The sequence below is a fragment of the Choloepus didactylus genome, chromosome 7 (assembly GCF_015220235.1).
Source record: "Choloepus didactylus isolate mChoDid1 chromosome 7, mChoDid1.pri, whole genome shotgun sequence".
In the NCBI taxonomy this organism is placed as follows: Eukaryota; Metazoa; Chordata; class Mammalia; order Pilosa; family Megalonychidae; genus Choloepus; species Choloepus didactylus.
Window position 1 is genome coordinate 24,102,480 of NC_051313.1, and position 16,398 is coordinate 24,118,877.

At 39.2% G+C, this 16,398-nt stretch overlaps 1 protein-coding gene and 1 pseudogene across 2 annotated transcripts in view; one reads left to right on the forward strand and one right to left on the reverse strand.

Moving 5' to 3' along the window:
* NKAIN2 (sodium/potassium transporting ATPase interacting 2) overlaps positions 1-16,398 on the reverse strand; it is a 1,131,060-nt gene that overhangs the window by 122,715 nt on the left and 991,947 nt on the right. The gene's annotated exons all lie outside the window — the stretch shown is intronic.
* Positions 1,827-2,661, forward strand: LOC119539392 (annotated as a pseudogene).

Here is a 16,398-nt window from a genome sequence, read left to right on the forward strand (position 1 = left end):
TGTTCTATTGAATTATGCAAAAATCCTGATAAGTTTTTTTTAAATGATAGGTCCTTATAAAAGAATTGGTAATGGCCAAAAGCAATTTCAAAGAGCTTCTAAATTCATAACATAAAAAAGACCAAGGCTAAACCTTTGGTAATGACACAAAGAAGAGCAAGGTATGTAAATGTACATTATTGTTGATTAGAAAAAGAAAATGTTGATAGCATTTATTGCCATGTTTCTTTTTCTCCTGAGAAAATATTATTAAATCAGTGTTATGGGCAATAGATCCACTCACTTTTCTGCTTCCTTAATTTGTTGTCTTTCAGTTTGATTGTCCTATGTTTTCATTTTTATAAATCTACCTCAAATTCTTTAGGAGACAGGGAACAATTCATAAATGAGAAAATACATACATAATTTTATGAGTATTTTTCAACATTATATATAAAATTCATATGGACAGATGTTTGAATTGAGCAGTTCAAACAAAGGAAGTCAATGTCAACAAATTGTCCCTAAGGAAAACTTCACCAGATCGTGCAGTTTAATGTCCTTTCTCATAATTATAGAATTACAACAGATGTCATGAAACAAGAAAAGATAAAACATTATAAAAAAGAAATGAGATTCCAAATGTGTGGCTCAGTTTTTATATGTATCTTTCATCAACCAGGGTTTTATTTTCTGTGCTAAAAATTCTAGATGACAGTACTCTGTGAGTAAATAAAATAACTTACAATGAGCTTCGTACTCAAAGTTTTGCAGAACTTTCTCTCTAAAGTTTTAAAATTCTAAAGCATTATTTGTGAATGTTTCAATTTCAGTATTTATGTATCAGGAAAGAGAACATTTATACAGGAAGAACCTGGTCTCATATATTTCTTTATCTTAGACTCTAAGAAAAGCACCCTGGGTCCTCTGTGTTTGATGTTGGAAAATGAGATGCTGTGCTAGGGAACTAACTGTTTTTTTAGATGCAGTTTTCTGTCTTAGTTTCGGTCTAGCATTTTATATTTAGCTTCTTCTAAATGCCAGTAAGTCTATCTGTAATTATTTTTTGGTGGAGAGAGGGGCACCTTCACATCTTTGATCAGGGATGTCTTCGACCATTTACTTAATTATTCCTTCGATCTCAAAGAAGCCTGGTAAAAATAAAATGATGCTATCCATTTGCCAACTGAGGCTCAAGTGAGTTATCTGGCATTCTCAAAGGCCTTCATCATATGACTATAATTTACCTTCTCAGTTGTGATGAATCTCTTGCTTTTTGCAGAGTTACTGATGTAACTCAACACCTTGGCTTGAGATTTTATTAATGAGATTACAATTCAACAGAAGCAATACTTTTACTAATCAATTCAGAGGGAAATGTATTTTTAAATGTTCTTTACCACATCTTGATGAGATCCTATTAAAGTATTTAATGCATGAATTGTTTTCCCTTGTGACTTCATGATTTTGCCTGATTTTTCATCTAATCCCCATAATGTTCATCTGTTGAACAATGATTAGAGTCACTCATTTGAGTGAAAGTGGGTTGTTCTGAGGTGTGTTGGAAGCCATCAAAATCAAACACTAAAACTATTATCAATGCATCATCTTTATAAACACATATTTCTTTTAGTATATCCTATAAGCAAAGAATTCTGCTAGATTCTGAATCTTACTTAAAGAGCACAGGACAAGAAAAAGAAAAGGAAACTTGAATTTCCCTCCATTTGTCTAATACATATAATACCAATAAAACTGTACTTTATCAACATTGTTTATTTTTGTTTTCTTTAGCAACATTCTGGTTATAAGAATAAGATTTTGAGTTCTTTTTCCCATCTCAGAAGATGGCGGGTGAAAAGGCTGAAAAGCTGTCAACTATGGAGGAGAAACATGAGGCCAAGAAGGCTGATGCCAGTGGCAAGGTTAAGAAGAATAGCCTCAAGACCAAAGAGCCCAAAAAAAGGAAGCTTCACTGCAGTCGAAACCCAGTTCTCATCAGAGGAACTGGCGGATATTCCCGATCTGCAATGTATTCCAGACAGGCCATATACAAGAGGAAGTATTCAGCAGCTAAATTCAGGATTGAAAAGAAAAAGAAGGAGAAGGTTCTTGCTACTGTCACAAAGCCCATTGGTGGTGACAAAAATGGAGGTGCCAGAGTGTTTAAACTTCCCCAAATGCCTAGATATTATCCTACTGAAGATGTGCCGTGGAAGCTGTTGAGCCATGGCAAAAAAAATCCTTCAGTCAGCATGTGAGAAAGCTGCGATCCAGCATCACTCCTGGGACTGTTCTGATCATCCTCACTGGTCACCACAGGGGCAAGAGAGGTTTTCCTGTAGCAGCTGGGCAGTGGCTTGCTACTTGTGACTGGACCCCTGGTCCTCAACTGAGTTCTGCTGCATAGGGCACACGAGAAATTTGTCATTGCCACCTCCACCAAAATAGACATAAGTGGTGTGAAATTCCCAAAACATCTCACTGATACTCACTTCAAGAAGAAAAAGCTGCATAAGCCCAGACACCAGGAAGGTGAGATCTTCGACACAGAGAAAGAGAAATATGAGCTTACAGAGCAGCGCAAGGATGATCAGAAAACTGTGGACTCACAACTTATGCCAAAAATCAAAGCTGTTCTCTCTCACAAATGGAGTTTATCCTCACAAATTGGTATTCTAAACTTCTTGCAAAGAACCTAATTAAATAACTGATACATTAAAAAAAAAGAACAAGATTTTGCATGGTGACTTGAGTTCTTTATCCAACAATGTGAAATTCAAGTTAAAGACAAGAGCTTTAGCCTGAGAGTTGTTTAAATTTCTTGAAATATGATTTTCTTTCCATCACTTAGCTAAGATTTTGCACACCACTGGAATTGACCCAATACAGGTGAGCAATTCCAAATGCAGTAACCAGTCCTTGCAGGTAGGGGCAGTGGAGGACTGATTTGAAGGGCATCGAAAGAGACTAATGGGGGCTCAACAATTTGGAAAGACAAGCTATAGGAAGGAAATTTTCACAACCTGTGAATTATAAAGAATATGAAGAAAAAATAATTACATTTTCTCCCAAACCTGGAAAATCGGTAAATGTTTATTTCCTCCTCTTTCCAAGAGGTGATACAGGTTGAATATGTTAATACTGAAAGATTAAAAAAAATAATCAGAGTCACAAATAGTATAGCGAATGAAGAGATTAGGACATAGTGCAGAATAGTCCACATCCTGGAAGACAATACAAATTTGTCCTAACTAAACTTGACTGAGTACTTGAGATGTGCCAGGCACTGTTCTAAATATTTGCCTAGTATTAGTGTCTCATACAATCCTCTCTCAAACCCTATGAGATAGATACTATAATTTTTAGCCTATGGCTGATCTTATTTTCCAAAGATGATTGGAACAGCATCTTCCATCTCACGTGCTCTTTTGCAATGTGACCTTACCACCCTCCATTGGGATATGGAATCTAATTCCCTCTTTTTGAATTTGGAACTTCCAAGGCTAGGTTATAAACCTTGTAGCTTCCTCTTCATCTCTTGGAAGGCACTTTCCTGGGTTACTCTCCTTATGTAAACTTAGCTGCCATGCTAAGAGCAGCCAGAGGCTCATGGAGAGGCCATGAGTAGGCAGTCTTGTTGGCGTGCCAGCTGAGTTCTGACAGCAGCTGGCATCAACTACCCGCCAATGAGTGAGCCATCTCAGATGCTTAGTCCAGATGACTTTAGCCCTGGCTTAGCCATCATCCGATTGAGTTCCCCAAGCCAGAACCACATACCTGCTCCCAGTTAACCCAGAGAACCATGAGATGTAATTAATAAATTGTTGCTTTAAGCCACTTAGCTTTGGGGTAGATGATTATATGATTACAAATAACCAGACTGAATTCCCATTTTACAGATAGGGAGGCAGAAGCACAGAAAGGTTAAGTAATTTGCCTGAGGTCATCCAGCTAATCATTGAGTTGTTAGGACTAGAATATAGCTAGCTAAACTCCCAACCAAATCCTACACTATCACTACATCCTTTTAGAAAATGTTCTGTGTTGTTAAAGTCAGGGCCAGAACAATATACTAGATGGATGAATATCATGACCTCCTGTGGCAATTCTGCTTTTCCTGAATAATTTTCCCTCCTTTTCTTCTCTACTGAGACATTGGAGTGGGCAGGGAAATTAAAATGGCAAATCTGATACAGCTTTGAAAAATACAGTACATAAATTATGATCACATTAGGCTGATTACTGCATTGGAATGACAGTCAAAGGTAATGAGAAAACGACCTCTTTTCAAGGGAGCAAAAGCAATTATCCTGCAAGACTGTAGGTTGGCTGTAAATCTAAGATACACTACCTGCCTACTTCTTACGCTGAACTGGTATTGCTATGTTGTTGTTATGTTACTTAATGAGACCAATTATTTAAAACTTAAGCACAGGGTACTTCATGACATTGTATTTATCATGTCCAAGGAGAGATGCTTTCAACTTTCCTTCAGGGTAACACAACCTTTCATGACTGCTTCCCATGCCTTTCATATTTTCCCTGGAGCTGTACTTTTTTAATGCTAACACTTTTAGTGGAAATTTCTGACATAAAAAATTAAAGAGGTCAGTTTTATGATGAAGCCCAGTAGCTTAGATATTGTAAATGGCACCCCAGACTGAAGAAGCTAATTACTTTTCCATAGCACAACTCTCTGAAGTGCCCACACTGCAAACTGGCTTAGAGAAAAACCAGGATCCATCTCTCTCTTCTGCTTCAAGGTCCACTGGGATCCTGATATGAGTGATGCCATTAAAAAAAAAATAGGAATCACCTGGAGCCTCTGAGAATTATAATCACGTAAACTACAATTATTGCCATTTTAATCCATCTGTCTCTGTGGATTTCCCCCATATCTCATCACTTCTTTGGTCACAGGTATACTTTTAATCAAGCCAGGGATGGCACAACCCTACAACACTAAGACTTGTGAGTATAGGACACATATGAATCATTGCTGGGTCACTTAGATAGACCAGCTGCAGAAGTGAGTTACAAGCCCATTCAGCACCAGTGTGGGAGATAAAGGAGTCTGTTAGGTTTTTTGATTTAATTTAACTTTTTCCCCCAAAGTAGTTTTAAGGAAAGCCAAACGTCTTCCTAGAGAAAGTATTTTAGGACATATATCTTTCACTGATCTCCATTAGAACACAACAGAAATATTTTCACCTGTTTGCTTTATAGGAGATAAAGTTTAGCAATTTGGGAAAAAAACAATACAGGTAGGTTATGTTAGCTTAAGTGCCATAAATAAAGAACAAATGCCCATAACCTCCATTTATTTTGTGGGCCTGAAATCCTCATCAGTTTCTGCTGGTGTCCACAAAAGCATGTTTATGCAGAGTAAGTGTTAAATTGTCATGATGATTATCATGTAGGAGAGGCTCTACTGTAATAAAGATACATAGTGTAATTATAAGAGCAATATTAAAAAAATAAATATTTCCTCTGATGAAATAAACTGTGAATGAAAAACTCTGGATCTAAGTTAGGTATTAGATGGTTCATGAGCCACTAGATTAAAAATCTATCGAGTGAGATGACTAAAGATGGCAGCATAGACAGGAGTGGAAGTTGGTTAGTTCCCCTGGAACAACTAATAAACAACCAGGAACAACTAGTAAATAATCTGGAATAACTGCTAGGGGACAACCATGACTGTCCACACATCATACACCAAGCTGGATTGGGAGGAATGCCTGAGATCACAGCATGAAATCTGTAAGTAAAAACTGCGGACCTGAGCTGGGACCCCCTTTCCCCCATGGCAGTCAAACTGCAAAACCTTGCTGTAGTAAAAAGCAGCACTCTCTGAAAAAGTGAATATACCTCAGTCCAGCTCCAAGTGTGGTTTTAATTAACAAATGTGGACTGCTCAATACAAGCTACAAATCCCCAACAAGCAGACAGAGGCATTTAGTGATGACTGACCTTAGAGAGCCAGAAGACTTCTCTGTTCCGCAAGGGGGAGCCCAGAGGACCAGGTGCCATCTCTGGCCGATGGGTGAAACTAGGAGGTCGTGGACTGGCTCTGAAAGGGGGCTTTCTGTCCCTCTTTCTCTCTCTCAGCCTGAACAGCTCAGTGGAGAAAGCCCCAGCCATTTTCAGTTCCCAGTGCTCTGACCCAGACAAGGGTGGAGATAGCAGAGTTAGAGAGACAAAGAAACTATTTAAATGCAGATGTATCTTCCCTAAGAGGAAAGAGGTCATGCACAGCTCTACTACCCGCCTTCCATTCAGAACCAGACCCCAGAGCCTGGAGGAAAATAGCCAAAACAGAAACTAAGCGGGCCACACTTCCTTACACCAGTCTAGAGCTACAGGCTGACAGGCACCACCTGCTGGGCAGGTTAGGAAAATCACAGCAGCTTGAGGCCTCAGAGGGTGTGTCAATCTTCTAAGACACATCCTCAGGGAGACCTGACACTGAATATTGCCCCCTTCTGAGACCTGAGCCCGTTCTGGTCTGGGAAAACCTGATTGGGGTAACCAAGGAAACCAGATGCCTAGACAACAGAAAACTACAACCTACACTAAGAAAAACAAAGTTATGGCCCAGTAGAAGGAACAAACTTACACTTCAACTGAGATACAGGAATTGAAACAAGTAATACTAAATCAATTCAAAAAGTTTAGGGAAGCTATGGCAAAAGAGATGAAGCATATACTGAAAACACTGGGGGTTCATAAGGTAGAAATTGAAAGTTTGAAAAAACAACTGGCAGAATCTATGGAAATGAAAGGCACAACACAAGCAATGAAAGACACAATGGAGACATACAGCAGCAGATCTCAAGAGGCAGAAGAAAACACACAGGAACTGGTGAACAAGACACTTGAAACCCTACACACAAAAGAACAGATGGGGGGAAAAATGAAAAAATATGATTAATGTCTCAGGGAATTGAATGACAACATGAAACACATGAATGTACAAGTCATGGGTATCCCAGAAGGAGTAGAGAAGGGAAAAGGGCCAGAAGCAATAATAGAGGAAATAATCAATGAAAATTTCCCATCTGTTATGAAAGACATAAAATTGCAGATCCAAGAAGCTCAGTGTGCCCCAAACAGAATAGATCTGAATAGACCTATACCAAGACACTTAATAATCAGATTATCAAACATCAAAGACAAAGGAGAATCCTGAAAGCAGCAAAAGCAAAGCAATCCATCACATACAAAGGAAGCTTGATAAAACGATGTGTGGATTTCTCAGTAGAAACCATGGAGGCAAGAAGGATGTGGGGTGATATATTTAAGATACTGAAAGAGAAAAACAGCCAACCAAGAATCCTATATCTGGCAAAACTGTCCTTCAAATATGAGGGAGAGCTTAAAATATTCTCTGAAAAACAGACAATGACAGAGTTTGTGAATAAGATACCTGCTCAATAGGAAATACTAAAGGGAGCACTACAGACAGATAGGAAAAAACAGGAGTGAGAGGTTTGGAACACAATTTTGGGTGACGGTAGCACAGCAATATTTGTATTTTAACTGAAGGGTGGCAAAAAATCCAGTGGCATCACTTCAGAGTCAACGACTTAATAGCAGCTGAATGGACAGTGCAGTTGAGATTTAATACTGTCAATCAGCAGCCAAAAGGATTCAAGGAGTCGCTGGATGTTTATGGAAGACTCTGGTTCCTGGTGGACATTTTACCAGCTTCTTTAATGCTTCTGGTAGAAGACTTCAGAGTCTTCCATGATTTTAAATGGCAACTATTTTTTAATTTTTTATTAAATTTTATTATTTCAGTTTTTAAATAATAAAATACTCTTACTTGTCCAGTAAAAAAAAAAAAAATTCTATTGAGTAACTAACCAAGGATTAAGCCAGGAACCCTATCATCTGATTAATTTAATTGTTTGGCCACACAAAACATTTTTTCCTTTATTCTTATTCTGATGTCCGCACCTCCTTCTTCCACTATTTTGGTTTTATTTACAGTCTTTAATCAGTTACCCTTACCTTCTGAAAATCTGGTTTATTTGTTTGGTCTCTTTAAGACCTAGTGATTCTGCAGAAGCTCAAGTTATATTGTCTCACTCAGACTTTTAGTGACTATACTACACTGTAATTTTTAAAGTTTTTCAAGACTTACAGAAAACACTGGGAGAAAACTGATTAATATTATGATTTCTAGTTTATAATGTAGGCAAAAGAGGTGATGTGAAAATAACTCACTGAAGGTTATGCACTGAGTCAACAGAAAAGATTCCATTTTTAGCTTTCTTTGCTTATGGAGGCACTTATTAAGTTCTGTGTGAGCTGGCTGGAATCCACATTCACAAAAGTGACAAACAAGTAACAATGGCCTAAATAAGTCCTGGCTATACTAGCTGCTGAACAGGTTCTCTGAATGTTTTATTTCCATCGTCTTGACCTATACAGCTATTGCTCCTTACTTTCCTGCATAAAATAGGTTCTTTTACTTTTTTGTACATATATACAGTCTAGCACATGGGATGGCATGTCAGGTGCCTTTGAGTCTCAGGAAGGGACTTAAAAGAGGTTGAGCTCTCAGCAATGTGACTTGTGGGGTGAGACAAAAAGTTAAGTGTTTCTGCTACTGGAGAATTGACTTCCCGTGGCAAACACACAAGAACATAGCAGCAATATAAAACTGAGGCAGGGGAAGCAATTCCCTGTATCTGTCCCATAGGGCAGGAAATCTGGAGGCATATTTTCTAAGCCATGGCTCTCAGGGCATGGCAGTAGCTCACGTCCATGTCTCAGAGCAGAGGGAGAATGCTGAGGCAGAACCAGTTCATATTCAGCCCCCAGTGCTATATGAAACCATGCGTTTTTGAACCCTTCCACGTCAGTAGAGTTTCTCTTCCATCTTCTTTGGTTTAAGGTGATAGAAAAATGGAGTAATTTTTTTAAGCATCATAATTCTCTGGAAATAAACACCTTCTTAAGTCACAAAGCAGGGCTCTTGTTTGTTCAGGGTAGACAGGTCTGGGTTTGGTTATTCAGACTTTGATGCCAAAATGGGATCATTGTATTCCCTGATGCGGGAATGATATTTAAGCCTCTTAAAGTTCTCAAAGATCAAATCAAGTTTCGTAGGCAATATTTGCAAGAAAATGACTTTTTTACACTTATTTGATATTAATTCTATTTTCCAAGTAAGACCAGACTTGCTCTGAGAAACCCCTTGATGGGTTTAGAAGACTGGGATTTGGGCTCTGGGCTGGCCCACCTCTCTGACTGGTATATGTATGTGTATATATGTGCATGTGTATGTTTGTGTCTAAACCTTCTACAGCCTAAATTACTTCCAGAAGCAGAGGCAGGGAGACTGTTTATTAATCCCTGACAGACCACAAGGTATTGTTCATATTGACAATCTGTTTTGTTTTGTTTTTTTTCTGGGTAGGCTACACTAGCAGTAAATCCTATTAACCTGGTCAAAGTCAAATGAAGACATTAAAAGATACACAGAATTGTCCCATGCACTAATGAAAAACATTGTATCAGAAAAAGGTAGGGAGGGGAAGTAGAGGACGTTGAAAGGCATATATTGCAAGGTATATAAAGTACTACTAAAATAAAAAAAGTATATATCTTTGGAACAAAACAAAACAAAAACTTCTATTCACCTATTCATGTATTTCAGGTAAAACAGAATGCAAGTATAGTCTTCACTTCTGTCAAATAAATATTCATGTTAATTTTCTGGATACAAAATCAATTTCATGCCAGCAGGAATACTGCGGAAAGTGGCTACATTAAACTATGGCTCCCAGCACCAAAAATAACCATACGGCACTGAAAGCGTGTAGGTCACTGGAGAGTTACTCTAATTATGTCATGATGTGCTTATTGTTATGGATTCAGCAGCCTTTCTTGTCTCTACCTGCTTTGTTCAAGAGCAGCTGCTGGCTTCAAACTGCTGTCTGTTTCCAGCACAGAGGATGAATGAAGAAATGCTTTCTAGGGAAGTCATGTTCCAAAGCAGGAACAGCAATAATAAACTGATTCAATGGGGGAACATAAAGTTCACTGGGCAAAAGTCTAGTAATCAGCTGGTGCTAATTTACCGCTGCCAGTTCCAACTGGTAAATAACAGTGCCTATGCAATTTATGCAGAGTCGAAAGGAGTGGGGGTTGTATTTAATGGACAGAATAATAGAATACCACTTTGCAGAGTGCCTGGCTGTGACAGTTTCACTGAAAATGATTGCATGAGTGAGCCTCAACTACTTTTCCTATTCACCACATGTGCCAAGACAGCAGGAATGTGTACGCCAGTGTGCAGAACTTCCCATTTTTTGTGCTAAAGATAATGCTCGGTAATGATGTATACAAATATATACTTGTTGAAGCACATACCACATATTAGGCATTCAAATATGCAAACATACGTGCTTTTCAACAAATGCCTAAAACACGTGGTGGGTTATTGCTTTTATGGCAACTATATCTGTGTTTTTTTAATGTGTTTTAAGAATTATTAAAATAAGGTAGCTTTATTTTTATTACAGTTACAAGCAGCTAGGTAGGGCTGACATAGATGCAACTAGGGAGATGTGTTTCTCAAACTATTTTCCCTTGGCTTCTTTGGCTGTCCTTTCCCTGTGGGTCCTTAGACGGGAAGTGATTATTAGCTGGGGGTACAAGGAACGGTACGCTAATGTGTCCACAACCAAGCTCTCTGGATCTCTCTGGGTTCCTGGCATGCCTTCTCAGTGTGCTTCCTGTACTCCAACCACACACAGATGCCAAGCATTTCCCAGATGACATGCCCAGCTAGCCCCTACCTTTGCCCCTGCACTAAAGCTTCTTCTCCTGGAAACTCCTTACCCTTCAAGACTTCCTCAGGTATCCCTGGCCCACCCCTGCCCTTCCCAACCTCTCCATGTGGGATAAGGGTTCCTTACCTGAGTTCCCCTGTCATCTGTACTTTTTAAATATAATTTTACCTACCACACCACCTTGTAATAATTCTCTTACTTGTTTGTCTTCAACCTGAAATATACTTCTTGAGGCAGGACTTTTGTATACAAAACGCCCCTTCTCTGACTTAGTACCCTTCTAAATGGATGACTTTCCTTGCATGTGGCTTGAGATAGAAGCTCTGTGTAAAGTAAAGGCTAGTGACATCCCCTCACAGCTGCATTGTGATGTGAAACACTAATTACAATGAGTGCAAAATTTTCTAAATGCTCCAAGGAACAGGTTGGGGATTTAAAAATTATAGTTCCTATATCAAATGCCTACCTTATCTCTGTTAATTCTGGAGCTTGCAACCTGGGCCTGATTTTCTCAAGTTAAGGGCTTATAATATGTGAGGTTGTAAGAGTCTCCTTCATTATTGTAAAACGATCTTAGATTCTGAGAAAAATTACCATCTTATTTTAAAAAGTTACCTAATTTCATGCCCACTTATCTCACTTAGCTTTATGGTTTCTTTTAGATAGAGTTTATGAGTGTTATGGGTTAAACTGTCCCACCAAAAGACAAGTTCAACTCCTAACCCCTGGTCCTCTGAATGTGACCCTATTTGGAAATAGGGTCTTTGAAGACTATTCCGATTTGCTAGAGCTGCTGTTATGCAAAGTACCAGGAATGGATTGACTTTTATAAAGGGGATTTATTAGGTTACAGATTTACAGTTCTAAGGCCATAAAAGTGCCCAAACTAAGGCATCAACAAGAGGATACCTTCACTGAAGAAAGGCCGATAGCATCTGGAACAACTCTGTCAGCTGGGAAAACATGTGACTGGCATCTGCTGGTTCTTTGCTCCTGGGTTCTGGTTTCAAAACAGCTTTCTCCAAATGTCTCTGGGCTTTTGTCTCAGCTTCTCTCTCTCAGCTCTTGTGCATCCTTGCTTGTTCTCCCAGGATGTTTCTAAGTGTCTGGGTTTCCTCTCAGCTTCTCCAGGGCAAACTCTGGGCTTCATCTCTTAGCTAAGCATCTCCAAACATTCTTCTGCCTGCATCTCCCAGCATCTCAAAGCATCTGGGTCTGTGTCAGCTCTTAGCTTTCCCGGGGGCAAACTCTGGATTACATTTGTTAGTTTTTCACCAAAAATGTCTCTCTCAGCTTCTATGAGCTCCTTCTCTTTACAAGCACTCTTAAAGACCCACCCTGAATGGGCAGGTTCACACCTCCATGGAAATAATTTAATCAAAAGGTCTCACCCACAGTTGGGTGGGTCACATCTCCATGGAAAGAACCTAATCAAAAGGTTCCACCCTAATCAAAAGACTAATAAGTCTGCCCCCACAAAATTGCAATAAAGAACAGGGCTTTGTGGGGGACAAAATAGAGTCAAAGCAGCACAAAGACATTTTTAGTTAGGGTTGGTCCTAATCCTGATATGACTGGTGTCCTTATAAGAAGGAGAGAATTGGACACAGATGGACAGAGAGGAGAGCGCCATGTGACAGCCTGGGCAGGGAACACGATGGAGTGCTGCCAAGCCTCCACCAAGAGGCTGGGAGAGACACATGCTTCCCTACAGACCTCAGACGGAGGTTGGCCCTGCCAACACCTTGATTCTGAACTTCTAGACACCAGAAATGGTAACCCATAAATTTCTAACAGTTATAAGCCACCAACTAGTGGTGCTTTGTTAAGGCAGCCCTCGGGAAATAAGACACTGAAAATATGAACATTTTGATTCAATAACTGTTATATCATGTACATACCCTGAAATCATTTACATAAAGATTTTAAAATAATAGAATAATTATATTTTGTTTATTCCTTATATTCCATTTTTACTTCTCAAGAAAATATTAAAAAATAAAACTAGCAGCAGAATATTACCCTCTGATGCATTAGTGAGTTATAACTGAATAGTTACAACAGGAGTTTGTTTTAGTTTGCCAGGGCTGCTATTACAAATGCCACAGACTGTTTGGCTTAAACAACAGGAATTTATTGTCTCACAGTTTTGGAGGTCAGAAGACTAAAATCAAGGTGTCAGCGGGGTATCTGAAGTCTGTAGCATTCTGCTGGTGGCTTGCCACAATCCATAACTCATTCTCTGCCTCCATCACATAGCAATCTATCTCCTCCTGTCTCCTTTTCACTCCTGCCTCTACGTCTAAATTTTTTCTGCTCCTAAGGATTCCAGTCATATTAGATTATGGCACACCCCAATTCAGTTTGGCTTCATCTTAATAGAATCTTCAAAGATGCTTTTTACAAATGAGTTCATACCTACAGGCCCGGGGTTAGGACTTCAACATGTCTTTGCACGAATGTGATTCAATCCTCAACAGAGTTAAACCAGTATTTCAAAGGCAAAGATGTATTAGGAAATGTACTAATGGCATTTTATAATAGAGATGCTTTTAGATCCTTTAAGTAAAGAAGATAGCTAAATTCGCAATTCTATCCATGTATCAGTTTCCAGATCTTTATCCTATACGGTTAGGATAAGTACCAAAATATAATTAACTATATTTGATTATTTTATGACTATGGCAAAATCATAGTATTTCAGACACAGGGAAGAGATTAGAAAGATATGACCTGATTCCTCTCAGACATAAATTCAAAAGAGAAACTACAAAGTATATTTAAATTAGCTATTGTGTGCTTTGTTCCATTGCTTACCAGCTGGTTGTGCCTGTCTATGTTGTAAAAGGAGTATGGGATGAGGGAGGGCAGCCTTATCTGAGTATCTTGGAGTGGAAAAATTAATTAGGTCAAACTGTTCTGTGGATAATGCTGGGTGCATGACTTTTCCTCATCCTTATTGATCAAAGTGGACACCATGAAAGAGTAGAAATATCAAGTAAACTTGGATAATGCAGAAATAAAAGTGAAATATAAAGTTGTGAATCTACCTACGAACCAGTGGCTGTAGCATCTGACAATAAGGGTCCATGGTAGAGGCAACAGGGGACTGTGGGCTTCAGTTTGCTTGAACTCCCAGCCAAGGTACACATCAGGAGGACAATAAAATCAATTGTGAAGAATTTGAATTTTATACAGGAGTGACAGAGAGCAAGCACCAGGTTTGGGGAATGGCAGGCAGTAAAGCTAGTTTGGCAGCAATATTTTGTGCTCATCAGAAAGGAGATAGACTGAGAGCAGTGAGATAAATGGATATTAATTTAAAGTGGCCCAGGAGTGGAGTGACTAGAATGGAGATCATCATCTGGTCACTGGGCATGCATGGGGAGGCAATTTTTAGAGACCTTGGTAGAAACGGTCTATTAGTTTTAGACAATCTGAATGCAGCATAAGAAAATATGAAGGCAAAGACAAGCCTCTCCATGCTTGGAATAAAAGTAATGTTTTCTACAATTTGAATCTGGAAAGGGGGAAATAATTGGCTGTCTGTTTCTTTCTTCCCTCCCTCCTACCCTTTTTCCTTCTTTCCTTTCCTTCCTTCCTTCCATCCAGCCAACAAATCCTTTTAATCACCTACTCCAGGCACAGTAAGAAACTGGGAGAGTAGGATGGGGAGAAAGGATAATGGGTCTTAAATATTTGATTTTGATTTAGCAGGCAGAAGGAAGCCATATGACAAAATGAATACAGTGGCCGAGGAGGAAAAGTACAATTATAATTTGTAGAACAACAGAGCAGAAGTGGGAGGAGGTGAAGCCAGCACAATCAAAGAGAAAGCTGTCACAATAACCACCCAGGTGAGAGAAGATCAGGCAGTGAAGGTGGCTATGGAGGAAGGCTCAATCTGAAACAAACCATAGAGGAAGAACTGGATGGGAAAAAAACTACTCTTAATGTTAAAACAACCTGGGGAATCATTAAAAGGTGAGGCCTAAAAGATACATTCAGATTTAAAGACAGAGTAGAAGGGTATAAATGTGAAAAACATTGAGGTAAATCACTGAATGTGGTAAAGGAATAACACTTTGTTATACTGTTATTTTTGTTAATGCTTGGAAAACAGCAGAGAGGAAAAAAAAATAAAAGTGAATAGAGACTCATTGATATCATTAAATTGGGGACATTAGAAATATTTTGTATTAAGGGGACAGTCAAACTCAGGGTAGAGGAAAATTGACCTGTGATAAATAAAGTTGGTTAGTAAATTTTTTTCTAAAAGAGTAATTGCCAGCTGACTACTAGAAGCAAGAAAAGAAGAATTAATCAGTGGTAAAGGGGAAGGGTTACTGAACAGATGGAAGTTCTATAAGGTACTGTGGCAGACAGACCCTAGAGGGGGGCCCATGGCCCCTGTCTCCTGATGGTCATGGCCTTGTGTAATTTTTGAGTGTGAATGTGAACTATGACTCACTTCTACCCAATTGAACATGGCAAAGGTGATGGGATGTATGTGATTACGTGTCTATGATTACTAACAAAAGATTATAAGGCCCGACTTTCAGGAGTCCCTCTCTTACTTGCTGGCTTCAAGAAGCAAGCTGCCATTTTGTGGGCTTATGTTGGGAAGCCTGCAAGACAAGGAATCATCAGCAGTGCCCAGGAGCTAAGGGGGGCCTCTGACTGACAGCCAGCAAGAAGCTGAAGCTTTCAGGCCTTCATCCTTAAGGAACTGAGTTTTGCCAACAACCTCGGTGAGCTTGGAAGTGAATACCTCTCCAGTCAAGCCTCAGATGAGGCTGCAGCCCCAGTCAACATCTTGATGGCAACTTTGTGAGAAACCCTGAACAGAGGACATAGCTAAGCTCTACCTAGAATTCTTTCCCATAGAAACAATGAGATAATAAATGCTTGTTGTTTTCAGCTGCTAGGTTTCTGGTAATCTGTTATAGCAGCAATAGATTATTACTACAGACACTGAGGCATAGTGAAGAAGTTTCTGGACAAGTGAAAACAGACATGCATTTGAGTAGAAAAGCACTTTGTTTTTCTGAGTCTTGCTATCCCTTATCCATAAAATGGGGAGTTGGAATAGAAGATTTCTCATGTCTGTTCTAGCTCTAATTTGAACTAAATGAAGATTTCTCAGGATAAGAAGCTTTCATAATACATCCCATTTAAGAAGCATCTGGGTCTGTGTCGACTCTCAGCTTCTCTCCAAAATGTCTCTCTTAACTTCCCTGAGCTCCTTGTTTCTGTGAGCTCTCTTAAAGGACTCCAGTGATTTAATTAAGAGCTACCCAGAATGGGTGGGGCCACACCTCCATGGAAATAATTTACTCAAAGGTCTCACCCACAGTTGGGTGAGTCATATCTCCATGGAAACACTCAATCAAAAGGTTCCACCCAACAAGATGGGATTAAAAGATCATGACTCTTCTGGGGGTCATAGCAGTTTCAGACTGGCACAAAATCATTCACCTCTCCATAGAGACTGAAATAGGCAGAGTTTTTTATATTGCTCAGTTCTCTATAGCAGCAGTAAACATGAAGTGACCATGTTTACTTTAATTCACTTATATGACTTATGAGAAATATCTCAAATACCTTA